Raw genomic sequence first — 20,395 nt, 5'->3', positions numbered from 1 at the left:
CTCGGATTGTTTCAATAGCCTTCTAATTGGGCTCTGCTTCAGCTCTACCCCCTTCTATTTTCAACTGAGCTGTCAGTCATCCTATTACAATGTGCCAGAGTATGTCACTTCTCTACTCAAAACTGTCCAAGGGCTCTCAACTCACTTCGAGTCAAAGCCTCACCTGATCTGCACCATCCTTACCTCTTCTCTGACTTCATCTCCTCCATTCTGCTACCCCAGCCTCTTGGTTGTTCCTAACACACTCGGGCATATTCCTGCCTCAGGGCTTTTGTACTTGCTGTGATTTTTGCCTTGAAAGTTGCCTGTCCAGATATTCTGCTCCTTAACCTCCTTCAGTCTTCAGTGTTTCTTCTAGAGGCTTTCCTTGATCCCCTTGTTTAATAAAACACTCCTCATATTCTTTATGTTCCTTTGATTTTTCTCCATAGCATTTCTAATCATATGGCAGTCCACATATTTTCCTTGTTTATCACCTATTTCTCCCACTTGGAGAGCAAGCTCCAAGAGGGTTAGAATTTTTGTTTTTGTTCTGTTGTGTCTCTGGCCACTTAAGGAATGCCTAGCATGCAAAAAGCACTCAATAAATATTGGTTGAGTAAACAGATGATTTCCCTCCTTCCAGTTATGAGAGAAGGCCAAAGTGACCTGCTGTGTAAAGCTTCCCGCTTCTCCTTTCCCCTCTGTTTCCCTTGTCCTTCCTCAGCTTTTACTTAGGGGCTACTTGTCTTCACTTGTTACACGTGAAAGGCTGGTGAACCCTGAGAGGGACTTGAAGCAAGTGCAGTCTGCATTCTTGCCACCCTCTGCAAGTGCAGCGGTGGTGGTAGACAGCCTTAGAAGGGAGTGTGAAGTTTGCATCACCCCATTACCACAGCTGGAGGGGAGAATTCGAAACTAGATATACCTGATTTTGGTTATGAGATGCCATTCCTTCAGTATGAAGGGAGGAAGGTACTTCCTCCAAAGGAGGATTTGGGGAGGCTCCGGCAGGCTGCCCTGCTGCTATGGTGCAACCACCACTACGTCCGCTTTTGCACGTCTCGGTGTGGCCCAACCTGTTGAGATTGATGCTAACCTCAAATTTCAGCCACACCGACCGCAGGACCCAACAGTGCCTGTAATGAAGAATCTGATTCCTCTTCCGGGATTTAAAATCCAGAAAGCAGAGGCAGGGGGCGTGGGAGTAGGAGGAAGGGGGAGGGAGGCAGTGCTGCCCAACTCAGCAACGGGCCCAGCTCCCGCGTCTGAAGGGCAGTCGGCATGTGGCGGCCTGGGGGGTCCTCGGTCGGAGGTCTGGGAAGGATGCTGAGACATGGGACAGCGCCAAAGGCCCCCACCACTACCCAGCGTGGGAGGGCATTGGATTTCAAACATATTCTCCCACCATCAGCAGGGCCCTGCGTTGGGGAAGTTTTCTTTTTGCTGTAGAACTGTCCAAATTAAAAGGCCCTCACTTTCGGGCAGAGGGAGTTCGCCAATGAACGTGTGACACCCACACGTACGCTCACAGTGCTGATATTGCTGACTCCCCTTAAGAAACAAAACAGAACCCGCACCCATGTTCCCGTGTGCCCCCAAACCCTGGCACTTTATTAACGTCGATCACAACGGGATCGCATCGCCTTCTGCCATTTCAGGGAGTTCACCGGTAGCATACAGGCGACCGCTACCATCACTGCCCTCAGGTGCCTTGGGACGTATTCAAACCTCAAGAAAAACAGAAGGGCGTCGGGGAAAGAAATTGGAGGGCGTGGTGGTGGTGGTGGGGGGGGGAGAGGACAGCGGAGGCCGGCGTCAAGCCTCTGTGAAGTGAGAAATCTCAACCGTCCGAGGCGTGCGGGGTCGCCCGCCTTCCCCACCCCGCAAGACCCAAGACACTGGCTTTCTGGCTGGGCCGCCAAGGATGATTTGTGTTCTTGGTTCGCGGGGTGTGTGTGGGTGCGGGTGTAGTTCCGGCGAAGGGCTAGCCCCCAAGGGCGAGGTGTCCTCCGTTCCGCCCGGGTTTAAGTTTCGGTGCAAAGTTTCTCTCGGAGGCTCCTCCTCCCTCACCCGGGAAACCGGCGCCGGGGCGGCGGCGCGGCGGAGCCGAGCGGGCGCACCTGGCGGCCGCGCTCCCGGGGGCAGGGGTGGGGCCGGGAGGCGCGCTCCCCGGCCGGCCGGGCAGGTTGGGCTCCGCCCCGTCGGCTCCGCCCGCGCTTCCGAGGGCGCGGGGGGCGGGCTGGGGATGAGCCGGGGCGAGCCCCGCGCCGCTCCGCCGCCGCCGCCTGACGCGCCGCTGAAAAGTTGCCCTCAGACCTCCTCCCGCCTTCTACTTCTCTCCGGGGTCCGGCGGGGGAGTCGGGGCTACGCGGAGACCGGCGAGCGGCGGCCGGCGGGGCGAGGAGCCGGCTCCCTCCTCCTCGCGGTGCCAGCGCGGGTGGCGACGCCGGCACGAGCTTCCCGGGCTGTCCGGGGACGCGCGTCCGGCGAGTCCCGAGCCACGCGGCGGAGGAGCGGTGGCCTCGGCCAGGTACGGGGCAGGCTGATCTGAGATTTGCGCTTGAGGGATTCTTTTATTTAAGGGGCTTCAGGGAGGGGCGAGAGCAGAAGTGTCCCTTGCCTGCGTGCCCAGGCTGGGCCGGCGGAGCAGGTGCTGGGATGGGCGCCCGCTGGGAATATCCAGAACAAGATCACTGCGTCCGGCCGAGGGGCTCCCAGAGGGGCAGGCTCGGGCGTCACTCGGTGACTGACCCCGGGGGAGAGCCAGCCGGCTTGTTTTGACAGAGAAAGATGCCATCCAGGGCTCTCCACCCCTCTCTTTGGTCCCTGGGGCCAGAGAGCTGGGGTCCTGCGAGAGGAACAGGCAAAGGTGAAGAGATCTTGGGGCTCAGTTTTCCTCTCTGAATCTCCTCGCTTACACAAGAGTTAGAGGCGGTGTTGCTGAGGTTTGCAGCACTTTCCTGATGCAAGGATTTACTTGTTGGGTGGCTTTTGCTCAATTTCATAATTCTCCAGTGAAACTACGTTCAAGTCGTGGTTGTTGATGGTGTGTGTGTGTGTGTGTCCGTCCGTCCGTCCGTCCGTCCGTGCGTCCCCTGTCCCGACTTCAACCAAGCTCCCTTGTTAACCCCATTTGGGCGTGGAAGTGGAACTAGCTGCTATCCTATTTCAAGCTTGCCCGGACGAGGTGTTGGAGGCAGCGGCAGCCTTGTTTGTTTGCATGGTACTTTGGGAAGCACGTGAGCTGATCCGGTGAGTCAGCCCAGCTCTGTCTGGCTTCCCCTGGACACATCCATTCTTAGCGGATCCGGCTTTCACCATTCAGCAGGTGCTTCAGCTTCAGCCACCCAGGGAGGGGGAGCATTCTGTGTGGAGGGCAGGAGCCTCAAAGAGAGGAGAGACTGCCCGGAGGAGCAGCGGTGAGCAATGACAACCAGTTGTTGCATCTCTATAAATTGGGCTCACTCCTGCTATCATAGTCAACTCATTAGGAAGTCAGCTGCTCTCTAATAGCCGCAGCAGCCCTGATGGAATTATGAGGCCACTGAAAAATAATTCCTCCGTAATCACCTTTATCCTGTTGATAAAGAGAGAAAATGTGTACCATGCCGGTTGGCCAGGGTCACCTGCTTGACCTCAGGTTCACTTATACACCTGGCACTACATGGGATCTTGTCCCCAAACCTGCCCAAACCCAGCACACCACAGCCAGAGTCCATGTTTGGGGAACTTGAGTGGTTTCTAGACAGAAAGTGAGCAGGAGTTTCAGTCCATAAGTTTACTCTTTAATGCAGCATACTTGTTGGCTTTAGATAACTTTTCAGCTAACTAAAATCTGGTTTCTTTTAGTTCCAGTTAGTCTCTTTGCACAGAGTTCCTAAGAACTGTGTCCATGCTTGTCTTGAAATAAATTAAGTTTGGAGTTCCATTTGTCGTTTGTCCTATAGCTGTAGGAACCGGAAAAAACTGTGTGAGGAAGGTTGAAAGGGCAAGCAAGAGAATCCAGGCATCATTGGAATAGACTCAAAAGGTGATTTATTAGAGTAGCCTAATAATTTAGGCCCAGTTGTCTGATTAGCTTCCTTCTTGCCTCTAAATAGAGACACTATAGCTTGTATCACTTGTAATGTAGGCCTCTGGGAAGGAAAGGACTGTTTTACTGTTAGAAACGACAGGACTGTTCAGAGTAATGCATTGCTGGACAGTTCTGCCTGGTAAGCTCCCAAGTTTGATTCAAAACACTTTTTCCGCAAAGTTCTTTCTGCCATAATAGGAAGTCAGTAGATAATGTCTCCAAATCAAGAAGCAGATGTACAGCAGATGTTTGAACAACATGGATTTGAATTATGTGGGTTTGCTTTTACACAGATTTTTTTTCTCAATAAATATATTGGAAGATTTTATTTTTGAGATTTGCAATAATTTGAAAACCCATTTCTTTTCTCTAGCTTACTTTATTGTAAGAATATAGTATATAATACATATAATGTTATGTATTATGTTGATTGACTATGTTGTTGGTAAGGCTTCTTTCTGGTCAACAGTAGGCTATTAGTAGTTAAGTTTTTGGGGAGCCAAAAATCATACATGAATTTTTGTGCGGAAGTTGGTGGCTCATCCCCATGTTGTTCAAAGTTCAGCTGTACAAACAAACTATGTAGAAATACAGAGGTACTATTAGAAGAAACAAATTGGAGTCACCAGAGAAGTGACTTTTGAAGTTATGTTCTTGTATTACTTTAAAAAAAATTTGATGAGGCTTCTCCTTCTTTCCTCACATGTAAAGCAAAATTGCTTTCTGGGATCTCTGCTTAGATCCTTGCTTTTTATTCTATGTACATTTGTCTCATAGGACTATATATAGGACCTTTGAAGAGCTGGATTCTCAGATTCTGGCCTTCGAACACACATTACATCTACTTCACTCTGAGTGACTTCTAACTTTTAGTTTTTAGGCTAGGTAGGGGAACACTTCTCAAAAGTGACCAGGAACTTCAAGAACTTCATTTGTAGGGATCTCTTGTAAAGACAGTAACAGGAAGTAATGTTTATAAAGTGATTTTGATTAACAAAATGCTTTGGCATGTACTGTATTTGTGCTTTTGATTTAACCATTTTGTAGTGGGTTATATTATTACACAGGAAGAAAACAGATGAGATTCAGAGAAAATGGGGAATTTTTGGGTACAAACTTTTGCCAACCTTTTAAAAGATAAAAGTGATTCAGGTAACAAAATTGAGTTTATTTGGGAAGAGCAGAGGAATTACAATTTAGGGCAGGCAATCTGTGGTGAAGCATAGGCAAATCCAGAAAAATGAAGGAGGGGGAGTATCCTTGTATAGAGGAAAGGAGGAATTTGGGGGGAGTGTTTTGAACAAAAGTTCATGGGAGGAAAATGAAGTTTGAGGTGGCAGCACCTCTCAGTGGCTACAGGTGATCAAAGTGGTGATCAAAGTGGTGGTGGCCTCTCATTGGTTGTTGGCGAGGGCAGCTTGCCATTGCTAGTCAGAGAGGAAATCTTCCTTCTTCCTGCTGGGCTATGCAAGCTGGGGAAACTAGTGGTACATACCTGACAGCCCTTCATTCATGGCTTCCTGACTTGACTTTTGAGCTGGGGTTTCCTTAACACATTTTCACACTTTGACCCTGTTTTGGTAGACTCAGATCTGAATTCAGGATTTCTGATTTAGAGGCTATATTTTTAGTTATTTCCCTGCTGCATTTTGTGAAGTGTTTGGATGTGAAATGAGATCTTATTTCTTATTAATCAAAAGGTGAGCTCAGTGGAGATAGGACTATATGTAATATGTACAGACACACACATATATATGTATGTATGTGTTGTCTTTATATCCTTGGCATCCCAACAGTGTGGCTATACTGGGGGAGGTGTGATGGGGGAATAAGTGCCCCAGAGATTCAATAAAGAAATATTGGTAGTCTCTAAAATTGGAAAAAAAACAGTAAATAACAATATAAATATGTGATTTACAGTTATGGAAGTAATGACCGAAAGAAACATTGAAAAGACTTGAAGGAGCTTCTCTTGGGGAATGGAACTTAGGGGTGAGGAAGAGCTAGTCAGAAGTCTGCTGTTTTTGACTATGTACCTTATAACTTATTATCTTATGCTTTACATTATGTACATGTATATTATTTAAAAAATTCTTTGCCAAGGATAAAGGTCTGTTTTCAGAATTTTAGAGCTGAAAGGGACCACAGCGACTGTTTATTATCAGTTCTTTCATTTTGAAGGTGAGGAGATTAGAGTTTAAATGGTTTGTTAAGGTCACATGACTGTAGAGACAAACCTCTCCCAGCACAAGTTCACACCTCTCCCCAGTTGGTGAAAATTTCCCCACAATTACCTTTGTAGGCAATTTTCTCTTCTCCTTCTATCTACTTTTTGCAACGTTTGAATAGGTTTCAGGACTGGGGATTCAAAAATAATTATCTTTCATTCCTTATATTTCCACTTTATAAATGCTTCAAATGCCTTTAGAGTCTGAAGACTCTACTTTTTTTTGTTAATTTTGTAATTTTAATTAGAATTAGAGACATTCATGCAGTTTGTAGCTGTTTAGAAATTGATAGTGTTGCTCAGCTGAATTTGATAAAAACCATAATTTGGGCTAAATTTTTATCCTGAGAAGCTATGACTAGCAGGAGATGCTAAGGGACCTTTGCCAATATCTATGTGTTGCTTAATTTTGAAGCTTTAAGAATAAGGATATAACTGTCTTCCAAAAGACAGGTTGAGACAGATGATATTTTATAGCTATTATAGAAAAGTTTTTAATGCCCTAAGTTCTCCCCTTTATATGTAAGATTTTCTCCTACTTCCCCTCCACTTACCTCACTAACTTAAAATCTTTATTTATTGTGATTATACACATAGTACATATTATCCACATTCAAACATTATAGAAATATGTAATACTGAAAGTTAAAGGGTACTATAGTCATATATTCTGAAGAAACTGCTATAAATGGGTATGTTCCCCCCTCAAATTTCTATTAAATATATATTATTATTGTGATTATTAATATTACTCCAGTTGTCCAACTTTCAACTGGTTTTAATTTTTAACTTAACGTATTTTGAAACTGGTTCCCTGACCATGCATGCATGCAGAACATCCGGCTGTACAGTATTCATCATGGGTTATTTAAACAGTTTCCTATTGTTGGAAATTTGAATTGTTTCCCATGTTTCCTTATAAGTACAGTGCTTTAGAGAACAACCTTAAAGTACACTTGGGTGAGTGTTTTCTGTTTTTGTGAAAGAGTCAGAGATATGGAAACATTAAATTTCTCTAATTGACACTTCCTTTAATGACCCTTTGTTTTAAAAAGTATGTAAGTACTTTTTTCTTTCTGAATATAGAAGACTAAAGATAGAAATCATGAATACATGACCTGACACTGAAATATGAGGTCATGGTAGCAAAGGCTCTGAGCTTTTAGGAAGGGCTCACCTCCTTTCTTTACTTTCAGGTTCTTTTCGGTTTTCATATTTTCCCCAAGAGAAGATAGTAATTGGTAACAGCTATAAAAATACTCTGCAGTTGTTGTATAAGCTGCTAATTAGATTTTATGGAGCATAGTTTTTTTAAGAAAAACATTTTCATAAGAACATTATTCTAGGACATGCCATTAAGGAGATGAGAGACTCTACTAGGTTTTGCAGAATGCAGAGTGAGTATATTTTAGCTCTTGTACTATTAAAGTTGACCTTTGTTGAAATATTGGTAATGGGTCAATTTCAAGATCTTTAGGTTTGTAGAAAGTGTCAGGAACTGATTTTGCTCTTCTGTGTGTGGAAAATGTGAAATAAGATACTTTGGCTACATTTTATGACTCAGACTCGTTGAAGCTGGAATATTTCAGGAACTCCTGCAGCCATTGGAATTGGCCATCTTGGAGAGTTGGTTAATATTTTCATTGAGTCCAAGCTTTGTTCATGACCATTCAGTTGGGGGATTATGTATCATTCCTCAAAATGAGTGTCTTCTATTTTGTTTGTTGTGTTCATGGAACTTGTACTTAGAGTTCATTCACCTTAGACTGACATTCTTTGTAATATATCAGAGTGAAAATAGAAAAAAAATTTCTGTACACACACCCTATATGTATATATCAATGTGTGTTCATGTGTAAGTATATAGTGATAGAAGCTATTTTTTAAAAATATGTTTTTAGTAGGTCATTAAGCATAAATAATTTGTTTATCCTCAAAATGAGGATGTCTGTCCATATTACTAGGAAACATGTTTCTTGATATTTTTTGTATGACAGATTTTTTAAATAAAATAATTTCTGAGGACATGGTTAACTCTACAGTTTGTATATACCAGTATTTTGATCCTTTTTGTGGGAAGATGAAACGTAACTAATGTATTATTCTTGATTATTGCTTATTGCCTAACATCAAGTCATCTTTTTGATAAGTTGAATATTTTAAATACCTATTTGTGTACATCACAAAGTGTTTACATTTTTGCTTGTTTTAAGCAAGATGTGGTAGTTTAAATGCATTTGAAAAATCTGACAACAGGACTTTCATTGACCTTGATTAGCTTCAGGAAACACTAGACTACCTGCTATTTACCTGAGATGTATTAAAAACTTAATGGTTAATGTTAATTTCTTATCAGCTCCATTAAGTTTGACCTTCTCGGAATTTCTTCCTTGCATGTCTCACTGCAGTGCTGTTAGGATCTTGCATGTCCTACATGAAAAGTAGACCCTGGAGTTGCTATAGATGAATCAGCTTGTAACTTGTGTTTAGGTGTCTGGGGACTTTGTGTTGTGTTGCTGCCTCTTTTTTTTTTCCCCCTTAAAGCAGTCCTACCTCTTGATCTTGATCATGTTTTAGGGTTAGTTTGTCACTGAGGAGTGAACATTCCTTCATCGTGAATCACGAAATGAGTAACTTTGATGAGGCTTCCTGACTTAAGCCTGACTGACTCAACCTGCCACCCTCTGCACATCTGTCACTCACTACAGGCGGGTCAGGAGCAACTCAGTTTAGCTCTCTTATCTGTGTGGATAGTTCCTAAATCTGTAGCCTTACTGCTGACCTTTGGAATCTTATGTTTGCTTCTCCAATTCCTGCTGGATTGGTCTACATTTGGATCTTGACACCAAATTAAACTGCAGGATGACAAGAGTAAGCCTGCACCTTAATCACCCAGCACAGTATTGTACTGATTAGAATCTTATTCATGTTTGTTAATGATGATCTGCCTCTTATCATCACATGGGCAATTATAATACTTTTTATCTTATTTCTGTTTCCAGTTTTTCTTTTTTTAATCCATTTTCATGCCATACTTAGTTTGATTTTATAAAGTACAGCTTTGCCCATGTCACTCATCATGGTATTTGTTGCCTGCTGGGTAATGATGCAACTCAAGGTGTGATGATTAATTTATGTGCAAACTTGACTGGGTCACACACAGGATGTCCAGATATTTGGCTGAACATTATTCTGAGTAAGTTTGTGAGGGTGTTTTTGGATGAGATTAACATTTGAATTGGTAGAGTGAATAAAACAGACTGCCTTTCCCCTTGTAGTAGGCCCCATCTAATCTATTTGAAGACCTGCATTGAACAAAAAGGCTGAATAAGGATGAATTTGCTCTCGTTTCTGACTGTCTTTGAGCTAGGATACCGATCTTCTCTGCCTTTGGATTCAGTCTGGACTTGAACTTCACTTATACTATTGGCTTTCCTGCTTCTCCAGCTTGCTGACTGTAGATCATGGGACTTCTCAGTCTTCATAATTGTGTGAACCAATTCCTTAAAGTAAATCTCTTTCTTTCTTTTTCATATCTATGTATTTCCTTTACATATATACATATATATCTCCTCTTGGTTCTGTTTCTCTGGAGAACCCTAATACTCAAGGCATCTGTGATCTGGTGCCCTTGTGCAGATTCTCTGCTTGGGCTGCTCTGCTGGTCTGTTCCTCATTCCTGAGCCTGCCTATTCCTTTTTCTCCAACTCTGCTGGGACTAGTCCTTCCTCTTTCTAGTTATTTCAGTGATGTGCCTTCTTCAAAGCCCAGTTCAGAGGCTGTGTCCCTCCATTAAGCCTTTCTTGGCTGTCTTTTCCTGTAGGAATTTCCTGTACTGAAAGTTTAGGAACTTAGCCTATTTTCTGCCTTCCAGTCTGATCTTCTATGCATATGTCCTTCTTCTCAACTAGATCATAAATTCCTTTAAACCCTGGGCCAAACTCTAAACTTCTAAATCCTCCACTGTTCTTGGTGGTGCTTTTCACTTGGAGGCCAGTGAATGTTTACTGATATGTTTTTTTTTTTTTAAGCACTCAGGCCTACCTGGGGAAGGAAAAGCAAATGTGGGGCTTGCATGCTCACTCTCTCCCATCTTGAGCCCATGGAAGAAATGTCAAATTCATTTCCCACAGGATTCAGAACTCTTTGTCAATGCAGTGCTCCAATGAGACTCTGCCAGTTGTTTGGAGTTATTACTAGAAATTAAACCTATATATCATCCTTGACCTAGAGCCAATTTTTCCTAAGAAAAAAATTGACTTATAAAGCCCTGCTGAATTAACCCTTTAGTGAGGTACTAGTTTGCAACTGTTTTCACTGTTGTCTGCCTTGCTCTCATCTCTTGTAATCCCCTTGCTCTGCCTCTGGCTAAGTCTTTTCATATCTTCCTCTGTAAATATGCCGTGTAGCACATTTGTGTCAATAATTTTGAACAAGGGTAAGGAGAAAAGATATGGAAAATGAGCTGTATGTTCCGAGGTAATATGGATTTATCAAATTTTATGCAAATTTCATTCAAGCACAGTAGGATTTTGTGATTTTTTTTTCCTGCAACTGAATGTAGTTTATGAGGAACATCATTGTAAATCTGACCTTATTCTGCCCTTTGGCTCATCTTTTAAGCTCAAGTACTGTAAACCCTCTGCGCTCTCCATCCTTCTTACTCTGCTTTCCGGCACCTATCTTCCATTATATTATAATTTACTTGTTTACTATGTGTATTGTTGATTGGCTGTCTCCCGGAATAATAATATAAAACTCTGTTGAAGGACAGGGTTCTTTGGCTATGTTTGGCTATATATTCCAAGACATAGACCTGTGCCTGACATTCAGTATTTGTTGAATTGAGTAGGAGTTTGCTAAATTAGAGCGCTTCACCCCCCACATTTCCTTTGTTGCCTAGTCAATCTCTTGTATCCTCTGAAAGGTCTCTCTTTCTTCATTTATTCTTGTTACTGAGAACCCCTTTTCCCCAGACCTAGTTAGGTCTTTCAAACCATATAACTACCTATTCCCCAGGTCTGTGCTTTTGTAATAGCTGCATCAGTAACAGAAGGAATTACAGTTCCCTTGGCTGTTTGTGGTTACAAAGCATTTCACATGTATGATCTCATTTGAGGTATTCTTGAATGTGTGACAGCTATGCTTTCTCTAGGGCCTGTCTTTCACTAAGGTATACAAGTTATCAAAATCTTGTCTCACCAAAGGATGCAACCATTCTTCAGTATGTACCGGGCATCCCCTCTTTTTGTTGTGTTGCTGCCAAGTTGTATGTGAGGAGTGTATCTCTTTGACATCTTTTGACCTTTTAGGAGCAATCATTGTGTTCCCCAGAAGAGTGCCTGTAGTACAAGGTCCTCAAATAAAGTGATCAAAATGAGAAAGGATAAAAAAGAGACAACCACCAACATACCTTTATGGGACACTTGGAAGGTATTTGGCTAAATGCTGAAAAACTGTTGTTGCCGCAAAGTTGATGTGACAGCAGGAGCTCCACGTGGGCTTGTCCAGCAGGAATTGGAGGCAGAAGCCTGGAGCTGAGAAGGTTGGTGGGAAGGATGCAGATCATGTAGGGATGAGAACTGGTGACTTCCAGATACTCCACCAGTAAACTGCCATTACTGTCTTCCTGGCCTCTGTCCTTGCTAAGCTATGAAACTGGAACCATTTTCTTCCTAAAGGCCTCCTGTTCTTGCCTTCAAGCCATGGGAGTGCTCAATAACTATTAGTGCCTAACATGACACAGGAATATTCCTCTGAGCAATTGGAGAGCTGTAGGCATGTCACGCATTGACAAGAGCTCACATATCTTTTTGCCGTTTGAAATATCACTGCCAGGGGAGTTGTATACAACTTGTTCTGACAAAGTGGTCTTAAATATTCATTATTTTTACCTATTATTTTAAGAGAAATGCTAGCATTTAGTCTTCAGGCTGCCAGTAGAAATTTAGGGGAAATTATAACTGTCTAAAGAAACGTTTGTATGTTGTTTGTTTATACATTACTATATTAATGGTATTTTTAATGATAGAGGGACATGTACTTTGAGGTTGGTGGAAAGTCAGAGGTTAAATGGAAGTCTTTGATTAATTATATTCTCTGCTAAGGTAACTAGCGAGGAGGCTACCTGGGCATGGTGGAAATAGGGTGCAGCTTGTGTAAATCTGGTTCAAATCCCTGCTTTACCATTGAGTAAATATGTGACTTAGAAAAAGCTACTTTCCTTTGAACCTTAGCTTCCTCATCTTTAAGTGGAGATAATAAATTGCCATCCCAGGAAGTTCTTGTTAGGGTTAAATAAAATAACTTACATGAAATGCTTTACATGGCAGTAGTGATCAGTACTTTATATTATCATATAGTATACATAATTTTATATACGTCACTGTGGAGTGAACATATAAAGTCATGTTTCTAGGGACTGTTTGTTGTGGAGCTTTCAAAAGGTGTGCCAAATATGCCTGCAAAGCCACAAGAGGTGGCAACAGATATGTATTTGACACATAAAAAATCAGGATAGTATGTAATGAAATATTACTTGTACAGAAAGTAGGTACAAGATACAAGAAAGGCAGAGGTTGCTGTGGTTGTAGTCTTCAAGAACATGGTGGGAATTATGCTAGAATTCTTTTGGTCATAAATCATAGAAATTAAACTGTGTAGACAGGGAACTTATTGGCTACCATGGCCGAAGTATGGGAGAAGGGAGGCGAGGCTCAGGGAAGCCCAAACTGAAAACTCCTGTGCCACCAAGTCTCTCTGTCTCTTCTCTCTGCTTCTGTCTTTGTCAGTTTCCTCCACATGGCCAGGGTCATGGCTGCCAGCAAGCCGAGGGTCACCCAGGAGGGCCTGACCTTCCTTCCAAGGGGACTTAGTCTCAATCTCAGAGTCCCAGGAAGGGCTCTGGTTGGCTGTGCATGGGTGACAGCTTTGTCCTTTTGGCCAGGGCATGGGTTATCTGGTTATCGGCAGCCCCACTGAGAAATGCATTGCTGAGGTGGGGAAAAGGAGCAGTTTCCTAAAAGAAGGATTGTGCCCTTCTCAGGAGAAAGGAGGGGTGTGGGAAGCAAGAGTAAGAGGTCTGCCCTCTTGTAATGGGGAAGAGCTCTGGCTGGTTTCAGGGAGAAAGGCAGGTATGTACAACACTCCACCAAAGGCACGGAGTCTAGAATGGGAAGGCACTTGCATTTGTGAAATGGGATAAAGTACACGCAGAGTGAGTGGTTTGGAGTGGTTGGTTGTGGAGTTTGGACTGATCTAGTAGGACATAAATACTCATAACTGGCATCAAATTGACCTAGTTTTGTTGAATCTTGGCTTTTATTCTTTAAAAAAAGATTTCGTATTGTAGACGTAGTATTTGAATTCGTAACTTGAGGACTAAGTTCAGTGCAGCTGAGAAGTTGATTGTAGACAAGGTGGTCTATGTGTTCAAGAGACAGGTGTCCTTCCTGGCACTCCCTTAAGAATGAGATGTTATCAAGCATTTATCTTACCACTCCTATAAAAAACAGACAAACAAAAAACTGTATTTTAGAGTAACCAAATAGATGGTTTGGACAACATCTTGTTCTTAGAAGAATTCTAGCTAATAAATGCAGAAGAATAAAATCTTATCATTTTGTTACCCTAATGAAATAACAGATCTAGGGAATGTCATCAGTGATTGTTGCAACTATTAGGTCAAAGGCTGATGGGCAACTTTGTTTCTGATGAATCAGCCTAATAACCCCTGAACTCACTAATCAATCTAAATCTTACAAAAAGAGAAACAGATATTACACACCTCCTAATTTGATGCAATAGGAAATACATAGCACCATCTGTGAAGTTTCTCCCTAAAATACTAAATATGATTCTTATCAAGCCTTTAGATATAACTACTTGTTTATAAGAGGCAGAGGAAAAAAAGGACCATGTTAAATAATACCGTGGAGATGTAATCAGCCCAATCCAGAATGTAGAAATTTCTAGAGGACAGACTACTCTGTTCTGTCAGTAAAAGGCAAGAACAATGAAGACGGAACAAGAACTGTTATTAAGAGACTTAAGATGCATATTGGCCATGTTTGGATTTAGATTTGGGCAAATCAACCATAAAGTTATAAATTACAAGTACAGACTTTATGGGACAACTTGGGAAACTTAAACTCTGACTGGATATTGGATAAATTAAGGGACTTTCTAATAAAAAGAATGGGGGTGGTTTTATTTTTAAAAGAATCCTTTTCTTAAAGATACATGTTGAATTTTTTTTAGATTATATGAAATTACATTATTTTCCTTTAACTACCTAAACAAATTACCGCAGTCTGGGTGGATTAAGCAATAGAAAATTATTCTCTCATGGTTCTGGAAGGCAGAAATTTAAAATCAAGGCTTAGACGGGGCCATGCTCTGCTGAGATTCTAGGAGAGAACTCTTGTCTCTTGTAGCTGCTGGTAGCCATCCTTGGCTTGTGGCAGCATCCCTTTGCACAGTCTCACATCAGCTTCTCTCTATATTTCTGTGTGTAATCTCCCTTTGCCTCTCTTTAATAAGAATACATGTGATTACATTTAGGATATACTTAGATAATCCAAGATAAATTCCTCCTTACTATTCTAAATTATAGTCACATCTTTTACCATATAAGGTAATATTCACAGTTTCTGGGGATTAACAAGTGATGTATCTTTGGGGGCCATTTTTCCTGCTGTCCCGCTTCCTCAGATATGATAGATGAGATTTACTTTAAAATAATCCAGCAGAACCAAGGAGTAGAAATGGGAGATTACAATTGATTAGATTATAGTTTACCATACATTGTTAATTTTTGAGTCAAGTGATGGCAGTTCATTGTACTGTTCTCTCTACTTTTGTTGTATGTGTTTGAAAATTTCCTTAATAAAAGGTAAAAACAAACAAAAACGGTAAACATTCAGACCAAGATTCCTTACTGATCAGTTTCTCTCAGAATCTGGAAAATACCATATTAATCTCTGGTAAATATAAATCTCAGTTCTTCTCTGTCCAAAAATTTCGGAATGAGACTTATAATATCCTGGTTAATCCTTCAAGTGTTCATACCTCTTTAGACATATCTTTCTTTAGGCTTCTCAAGAAAAGCGAAGGGTGAATGAAAATCTCTTCACCTGGAATTCAGAAACTGTAAGATATAAGATGACCTGAGATGTACATAACTCATTCTACTCTTCTGTACTGAAATACTGGTGATGCATGAACTGGCATGGCTGTCTTTGGAGACTCAGGACAAATTAAGTAATTGTGACATCTTTTGGTCAAGAACATAAAACCATGAAAAGGTCAACATTTTTATTATAGAGCCCATCTTTCAACTGTGTTTTCATGTGATCATAAAATGTCCAAGTGAGCTACAATATGCAAGTGAGATGGCATATTGTAGTAATATCCAGCTGACCCCTGAACAACACTAGGGTTAGGGGTGCTAACCCCACCCTGGTGCAGTTGCATGTATAACTTGACTTTCCCAAAATGAAACCAATAACAGCCCATTGTCAACCAGAAGCTTTACTGATAACATAAACAATTAATACCTATTTCATATTTTATATGTATTACATACAGTATTCTTACAATAAAGTAAGCTAGAGAAAAGAAATATTTTTTCAAGTTGCTGCAAATCTCCAAAAAATTCTCTGAATTTATTTATTGGAAAAATCTGCATATACATGGACCTGCATAGTTCAAATCTGTATTGCTCAGGGGTCAACTATAGATACGAAAATGACTTTTCCATTTGGCTTGAAGTAATTGGTGAAAGAATAGATTTAAATCTTTGAAAGCCTCTTGGGCATTCTAGTTGCTTATTAAATGGCTTATTGTAAAACTTGATGGTGATTATTAAATCCCATCCTTTTAGAGTTGTAAAATCACCCGATTTATGTACGCTGTAATAAAGGAGAAATGATGTATGGAAGTAAGATAGTGGTTTATATTTCACTTGATATAATATTATGATAATCTGTTCTGCATTTTTTAGTGTATGCTTTTGTGCAAGGAGGAAATATTTACTCAGTAATATTCTTTAAGATATAGTTCTTTTAGTTTTTGAGGAGCACACATTTTTGCATAAAATGAGGTATTTCTTAAGTTTTGTTTTTCTCTTTGCTGTTCTTCTTTATCTAAAAGAAGATAAGATGCACAGAAAGGTGATTGAAAAAGAGTGCTAACACTTGCATGGTGTTTTGATTTGCAAATAATTAACAAATAAGGAACTTTTAGGCAAAACCAAAGCATTCATTACCTTTGACTAAGTAATGATATTGAATTCCACTAAACCCTTTACTGATTTTACATTATTTGGTGTATCTCAAATCCATTCATTTCTCTCATCTGTTAACCCTGCTCTCTCTTCTAGGTTATTATAGTAGCTTCTCAGTTTGGCTTCCTGCTTCTATCCTATCCACTTCTTAGTTGGTTCTTTACTCCAGCCTTTCTGATGTTTCAACCATGTAGATTTCATGGTGTCCTTTTCCTTTCTCCTCTTACCTCCCATTTTAAAATCCACTTGGGGCTTTCATCACTCTTAGGGTAAATAAAGATCCTTAATGTGTGCCAGGTTCTGTGCAGTCCAGCCTGACTGCCTGGTTAGCCTCATTTCATGTCATTCTCACACTAGCTCTCAACACTTTAGCACCATTTTCTTTTTTTCAGTTTTTAATGTGCCCATATGCTTTTAAAAGCCACAGAGCCTTTGCACATGCTGTTCATGACTCAGAACACCTTTCCTCCACCCTACCATCTCCATACCTGTCCCCATCAGGCCCCTGTACTTAATTAGTTAACTCCATAAATTTATCTTCAGCTCAAATCTTGTTTCTTCAGAGAGGTCTCTCTACACTAATTGGATCTCAGTGTTACAGACTTTTATATCACATGTATCTTTTTATTTCCCCATTGGACTTACTGGTTATAATTATGTGCTATTGTAAATCGTCTATATGAGGGCAGGCAGTGGGTCTGGTTTTGCTCACCACTATATCCCAAGGACTTAGCATAGTACCTAGTACATATGTACACCGTTGAATGAATAAAGTGAAAAAAAAATGGGTCTGATATAGCTTTACGTAACTGATTAAGTGCATGCACAATGCCGACACCAAAGACATAGTAAAAAGTGAAATGTGCCCACTCTTTGACGAGGTTGTTGACGGGAGTTGCCTGCTTATTCCATAACTGCTGTTAGGAAGGAATTTTAGAACAATTTTAGATAATTGTCTTTAGAAGTAATTTATAAGCCACCTAAGAAAAGCACTTATCCTTTTGATTAAAAATATCCTGCTTGATGATTCTTTTTTATTTTCAAAATGTACTTGCAACCTACAAATATCAAATTCCACTTTCAAAGAGCCCAACTGGCCACAGTTGAAAATTTCAAAAGAATGTTATACATGAAGGTAGCCTTAAAGGAGTTGTTTTTAAAATATTCTGAGCATTGGTAGTCGTTTTTGTGTAAGTGTTTAGTAAGTCTCTGAAGGGGCTAATGCTCCTGTGGATATGTGGGTTCTGCTATGTTTCTGTTAAAATCTTTCATGAAGCCACTCTTCAAGTTGTAAGGATTTTTCACTTTTGCTTCTGGCCATGAGGCAGAGGAATGAGTTTTACTTTCTGTACTCATTCACTTCATCTTTGTGCTTTTTATCCTTCATGGGCGAAATGAGTCTTGAGAAATTTTTCTTTTCTTTCTTTCCTTTTTTCCAGAAAGGAGTATAATAAGGGATTGAATTAACTATTATTAAGTGCTTTAAATTCCTTAGATGTTGAGTTCTCTGTTTGATAAAAGTCCCTGTTAGTGTGAGAGATCACAGAACTGAGACCACATTCTTCCATTGACAGGTATCAGGGACTCTTGCCAAGTTCTACTATGCAATACTTCTGTTGATTCAGCCACTAGCACTTAACCTCCTTTGTGCTTTGTACCTTGGGTGTTATTCTTTTACCTCTGACTTTGGAAGAACGTGTGTACTCCCTTTCTCCAAAAGCATAAGTCAGCATTGATTTTAAACAGGGGTAACCAAATTTAAAATAACACATACCCATCTGTGCCTTTTAATCTGTGGGAATACTTTTGGATATATTGGACTGATAAATGCAGCTCTTGAAGATTATCTTCCATCAGGACATTTGTCACAGCTCCGTTCAGGGCACCCACCATAAGCAGTGTACTTTTTGCTTGTTCACCTGTGGGAAAATGCACTCAAATCAACGTGATACAGAATAGTAGACTGCTCTGTAAGCTAACGAACATTTTGGTGACAAGCCTTAGCATGTGGTCAGTAACAGAAGTTCCACTGACCTTTTATTCTCATGTTTTTTTATTTTTGCGCCTGAACAACAGAGATTTGGCTTCCATTTGCTTTTTTGTTTGGATTATTTCTTGCCAATAGAGGTTTTACATTTTCATATTGCTTCAGTGCTGACAGTGTTTACTTATGCAAATATATTTTTTGTGCCTCTTTATGCAAACACATTTTCTGTGCCAAGCAATAACATCAAGATTTGTGAGAGAACTATCTTTTGAATTTGATCTTTAAAATAAAAGAGTGCTTTAATGCTAAATACCTTCTTTGGCAGGCTACATTTTGTTGAATAAGGTACCTAGAAAAAGAGCCTTATTTCAATGTTAGTGCAGAAGACTGCATGTCAGCATGAATCTCAGTGAATCCTGTCTGTGACTAAGTCAGAAACTCGACCTGAGTCAGTGACATTTGTGTGAGCCCTGGCCAGCCACCCCCTACCTTCAAATGGCGTTATTGTTCCCCAGAGAGATTTGAATACTGTCAAATGCATTTTGACTTACTTTAGCATTAAACCCTTTATTATTATCATCATTTTTTTTCTAAATCACCCAATGTTAAGCTTGGGGGTCATCTTATTATTTAGTGTTTTTAATGGGTACAGTTTATGTACTTACCACTTACCTGATTGTTGTGCTGTTTTCTGTGTGGAGTGTCAAGGGAAAAAGCCTGACTCTTCTGTGAGAGGTAGTGCCCTCCTGGGACATGTTTTGCTGTAGCTCCAGGAGGTCTTAGGAATGATGTCAGCAATGTGCCCGAGTTACCTGTGTTCACTGGGTGAGCCCTGAAATGCTGTAAGGTCATGAAAAGTTAATGGAGAATGAATACCTTGTAAACATAATCCCCTTCTATTTTAAATAATGACCTACTGGAGTTCAGGCAATGGTGTATTAAAATATTCTAACATGAGTTGGAGAATTTAAAACTGGTAAAGAAGGGAAATAAAGGATTTACGACTGACTCTTCATTTAGCTGTGAAGTTAATAGGCTGCTTTGCACAGCAGGTTTCCTATCTTTGAAAGAGTAAGCTGAAGTGGAGAGGTTAAATTGTGCGCTCAGTCATATATACAGTCAGTCAGTGACAGCTGGGATCTGAACCCAGACCTCTCTGACAGCACGGCTGGTGACTTTAACCTCTCCATGTTGCTGCCTTTCCTGTGGGAGGAGGGCCTTATGTGGCATAAGAAATAATACAGGCTGCTCTTACTGACAGAATGACACAAATTCAGACTTAGAGGATAAATTAATAAATTACTTGAGCTTTTTTATTGAGCCAGCACATCAATTTAAGATAAATTTATCAAGGGCCCCTCATGGGCAAAACACTGCTAGGTGCGAGGTACAAGATCACCAGCTGTCAGAGCTTATAAAATATATAGAAAAATAACATTTACACAAGACAGAATTCATTCAGTAGACATTTATGTGGCATCTATGGTGTGCCAGGACTGGGCTAGACACTGAGAATCAGTCATCTATCAATTCATCCTAAGCTTTTGATTACCTACTATGCAGTGGGCACTGTTCTAGATGCTGGGATACAGCTGAGAGCAAAGCAGGCAAGGCCTGTGTTCTCACTGAGTGTGCATTATTGAGAGAGACAATAGATGAGTGAGAAAAGACCTGCTCTGCAGGGAATTAAAATAGGGTGGCATGCAGAGGGTGACTGGGTGGCTATGTTAAATTGCAAAGGTAAGATTTGATCCTTGCACTGGAGGAGACAGACCTGTAAGCAGTTAACTACAGTATGACTCAGTATTTGCAATGATCAGCGTATGAATAAATGTTGTG

At 40.9% G+C, this 20,395-nt stretch overlaps 1 protein-coding gene across 6 annotated transcripts in view; it reads left to right on the top strand.

The window, feature by feature from the left end:
• The first annotated feature begins 2,108 nt into the window (after nt 1-2,108).
• Nucleotides 2,109-20,395, top strand: part of FHIP1A (FHF complex subunit HOOK interacting protein 1A) — a 252,114-nt gene continuing 233,827 nt past the window's right edge. For 2 of the 6 annotated variants that reach the window (XM_036998555.2, XM_073232580.1), the window contains exon 1: nt 2,117-2,512. The gene's annotated coding sequence lies outside the window, so the exon portion shown is untranslated. Of the gene's footprint in view, nt 2,513-20,395 lie in introns of all 6 variants that reach the window. The other 4 variants (XM_036998548.2, XM_036998562.2, XM_073232581.1 and 1 more) reach the window with 3 other exon arrangements.

Source organism: Manis javanica, chromosome 3 (assembly GCF_040802235.1).
Source record: "Manis javanica isolate MJ-LG chromosome 3, MJ_LKY, whole genome shotgun sequence".
Lineage (NCBI taxonomy): Eukaryota > Metazoa > Chordata > Mammalia > Pholidota > Manidae > Manis > Manis javanica.
This window is presented reverse-complemented; position numbering and strand designations above follow the sequence as displayed.